The sequence below is a fragment of the Muscardinus avellanarius genome, assembly GCF_963383645.1.
Source record: "Muscardinus avellanarius genome assembly, chromosome: 17".
Classification (NCBI taxonomy): Eukaryota; Metazoa; Chordata; class Mammalia; order Rodentia; family Gliridae; genus Muscardinus; species Muscardinus avellanarius.
In genome coordinates, this window is record NC_137803.1 from 9,623,785 (window position 1) to 9,628,198 (window position 4,414).

Consider the following 4,414-nt stretch of genomic DNA (forward strand, 5'->3'; position numbering starts at 1 on the left):
TGTTTATTGTCACTTCTCAAGTCTCTTGAAATTCAGGGTTATCTTGCTAGCAGTGCCCTGAGGATATTACCCATCAATTTTCCATTTGACTGCCCTCCTGTGCTACCTCAATAACCTTGAAATAAAATTCAGATCATAGAATACAATCCTTACCAGCATACTTCAAATGGAGAAAACCCATGGATAAAAAATTTTAGAAAAAGAAACTCACAGAGATACTTTGGAAGGTTTTTGATATTCTAATATAACTATTCGCAACTTCAGAGACCATTAAGCAGAGACTCAGACCCATCCAAGCCCATTCCAGCTAGAGAAGCATCTTTCAAAGGGTTCTCCCATCACAAAAGAACTGAGACACGGAGGACCACAGAAAAGAATGGACCCCTGGTCTCATCATTAACTTTGCTGCCTGCTTTACATAGTTCTATCTGAGATAGAAATATAGCAACCCCCCAAATGCATAACTTTGCAGCCTCACAATATATGCAGCCTCTCCAGATTGTAAATTACTATTACTGATCAATAAATATTGTTTGAATTTTCAATCTTACTTTTGGTAATGCTATTTCTCACAGTCACTCTAACATCGATTTTAAAGTTTTTGTATTTATGGAATTTACTTCTCAGATAGTGATGAGAAGCTAAAATAATGAACTAGCGTAAAAATGCTGATAGTTTTCCTTAAGTAAATAGAATTGGTTTTATACTGAAAGTTAGAATTTTGGAGAAAATGAGTGTTGGAGAAAGCATTATGGTAAACCTCTTCTGGTTAGAACTATCAGATTAGTTTGTGAGCCCATCTAAAACTTGGGTTTAGAAGAGTCTAATTATGGCTACACAATTTACATGCTTGAGTGTCATTCCTGGTGGAGGCCAGCTAAGAACTAATTGAATCCTCTTATCAGAGATAGCAGCTATACTTCCTAGCGAAAACACAAAATTGTGCAAATACTACAAGATTCTAAAGAGGGATCATAAGGTAGCATAAACTGAAGTTCACCATTTTCAGATCAGAATGGTACAAGTGACTTTGTGATTTTCATCACTTTTAAAATGAGGCCAACTTTGTACCACTCATGACTGCTAAAAAACATCAATAGGGCGCGGGCCTAGGCCGGTCAGGTGGGCGCCAGGCCCGGGCCTGGGGACAGCAGCGAGGCTGCAGCCGCTCTGGGAGAGGCCACCCAGCTACTCCCCCACGGTGGGGGGAGGAGGGGGGGACCAGTGGCCGGCAAAATGACTCTGTTCTGCTTCGGGAACTGCTTCGCCCTCGCCTACTTTCCCTACTTCATCACGTACAAGTGCGCGGCCGGTCTGAATACAACGCCTTCTGGAAATGCGTCCAGGCCGGGGTCACCTACCTCTTTGTGTAGCTGTGCAAGATGCCGTTCTTGGCCACTTTCTTCCCCACCTAGGAAGGTGGCATCTGTGACTTCACTGGGGAGTTCATGAAGGCCAGTGTGGATGTGGCAGACCGGATAGGCTAAACCTTGTCATGTCCCGGAATGCCGGCAAAGGGGAGTACAAGATCATGGTTGCTGCCCTGGGCTGGGCCACTGCGGAGCTCATTATGTCCCAGACCTTCCTCCACTTCTGCTCCCTAGGCAGCTGGACAGCTCTGCTGGCCCGAGCAGTGGTAACAGGGCTGCAAGCCCTTAGCACCTTGGCCCTGTATGTCGCCGTTGTCAATGGGCACTCCTAGGCATGATGTCCCAGACATTGGAACACCTTTTCCCTGCCTCTCTCCAGGTTTTAGTGAAGTAAACAGTATTTGGAAAGTGGAAAAAAAAAATCAATAGCAAACATTATTTGGAAATGAAAGAAGACAAGAGAAATAAAATGCTAGACAATGGCACACCGTTTTGTTGTTATTCTTACCTAGCTACAAGCCTGCCTTTTAAAATCTTAATTGTTGAACACAGAGTATTGGGAGTCTATATAAGAATAAAATAACTAAACTGAGATTTGGCCTGCTATTCAGACACATTCTGCAATTGGAGAACAACTCAGTTAAAAAGGTTTGCTATGCTTGACTGCAAAAAAGCTATAAATAAATAAATAAATGATATATAAAAAGATGAATTAAATAATTGCATAGCAAAAAGTACCAAAACAAGGTCAAAGGTAATATAAAAGAAGATATACTAACACATCACTGATAAAGACTAAAAGACTCATAAAATTAGAAAGTCATAAAGAGCTCAAACATTGAAGAAAAAGTATAGACAATTTAACAAAAACATATTTCAAACTAATTTCAACAGAGATATGAAACCTCACTCTTTTTTTTCCCCCAGAAATAAAACAAAGTTCTATTTAGGAAAGTAGATAACACTTTCAAGGGATAACACAGGCCATCTCAAAGTGGAGTCAGTGCCTTTGCCGTCTTGCTGTTCCTTTTTTTATTGTAGGTCCTATGAGAGGGTGAAAAGCAAATCATAGCAGGGGTGGAGGTCAGAATTCCTCAGAATCCTCAGGTCTCCGACATTAGTGGGTTGTTGGTTGGGTGGCATCTGAGCTTGAACTTTCTTATGAATTTTATGTTTTTTAAGCATCTCAGGTGGGGAGTGTTGTAATTATGATTAAGGGTTGGGGCTACTAAGAAGCAGGCCATAGAGGGTGAAAATAAGGATTATGATGTTTCTAGATTTTTAAAACTATAACTCATCCTTTCTAATTTGTCTCATTTTAACATATTTTTAACATATTTCCTAGCCTATCTTATTTATACCTCCTGAGATTTGGATCCATTAATCTTAAGGGTTGATGAAGAATAAAACTTCATCGTCTTTAGCTTCCCCAAAGAGATGCACACAAAAACCATCAAATTACCAGACTCAAAAAAATTAAGAAGCATGCCAGGTGTGGTGGTGCACACTTGTAATCCCAGTACTTGGAAGGCTGAGACAGGAGAACTGCAGGTATGCAACCAGTCTCAGCTACTTAGTGAGGCCCCTGCAAATTACTGAGACCCTTTTTTTAAAAATAAATAAAAACTAGGGCTGGGAGTGTAGCTCAGAGGTAGGTATTACCTCTGGGTTCAATCACCAGTACTACATAAAATTAGGAAGCAAAATAAACTAACAAGAGACTTTAGGAACATGACCTTTCATAAATATTTACTAGAAATTCAAATTGGTGAAATTCTGAATGCATGGAATTTGTAAATATCTAACAAAACTGGATATGTATCAACTTTTTTCTATTTTTACAAAGAATTCATGTTTTATATTTTCTTAGATATTTTGTCATGTATCTTAATATTTATATATTTTGTGTCCTGCATATTTTATTTGAAAATAAAATAAAACAATTACCTTTGAATGAATTTGAAGCTAGACTTAAGTGAAAGAAAATATCTCTTAAAAGGAACTTATATTTATGGTAGTGTCTTTTTCTTATAATTAGTTTAGGTTTTATTTTCCATAGAATGACCACCCAGTGAATTATTTTTGATTGAGATATTTACTTTTGTAAAACATCATTTAAACATCCCTGATTCTCTATATTTCTCCTTTTTTTTTTTTTTTTTTTTTTTGGTGGTACTGGGGTTCCTGGAAGCCCTTCTACCTCCGGGCTACACTCTGAGACCTATTTTTACATTTGTATTTGGAAACGGGGTCTTCTAAGCCAGTGTGCACGGCTGGCTTAGAACCTGCGCGATCCTCCTGTCTCTGCCTCCCAAGCGCGGGGATTAAAAGCATTTGCCACCACGCCCGGCTATATTTCTCCTTTTTAAAATGCTGCTGTTTTTTATAGGTGATGTGGACTTTTGGTCTCTGTTCAAAGATATGCATAAATGTTTTATCGGCCTTCATTACAGTTATGTGCTGTCAGAAAATTAGATGGGTATTTGTCACACCCCTGAGCCTCTTTGTTAGGTAAAGCGCTCAGTCATAATGAAGCTTTCTATTTAATGAAATGTTTGTTTCTATTTTTGAGCATCCTGGATCAAGGTAAATTCTGAGTCTTAAAGGGTTATAAAAAGATTTCTTTTGGGGGCTCTAAAGTGCCTTTGTAAATTTCTAAATGTCTCCTTAAGAAAAAAAAAAAAAAGTGGGCATAGTGCTACCCAGAGTCTTTTGGCTTTAAGGAAGATCAGGTCTGAGAAACTCGCTGGTTTCTCTTTCCTTTCCCAAAAGGACTTCAGCACAGTCTTATGAAGGTTGATTCAGCACACCACTGTGCTCTGGAGAGCTAAGGCAGGCCTGCCCAGGGCCAGCTGGAGTAGACCCAGGCTCTGCTTGAGGATGGAGTAGGGGTGCACAGTGGTTGCAGGCCATGGTGCTGAGCAGTGGAAATGTCCCTAAGGCGCTCAGTAAAAGAGGAGCTGGGGCTGAGGAATGAAGAGGGAGGAGGAGAGACGGGCATGCATGAGGTCACCATCGGAGACACTCAGCTCTAAGAAATTCCC

At 39.9% G+C, this 4,414-nt stretch overlaps 1 pseudogene across 1 annotated transcript; it reads left to right on the forward strand.

Annotated features, from left to right (window-relative positions):
• Positions 1 to 1,236: 1,236 nt before the first annotated feature.
• On the forward strand, positions 1,237 to 1,702 carry LOC308276041 (BOS complex subunit TMEM147-like; annotated as a pseudogene). Its single transcript has one exon. The product of its transcript is annotated as a BOS complex subunit TMEM147-like (transcript).
• The last annotated feature ends 2,712 nt before the right edge of the window (positions 1,703 to 4,414 follow it).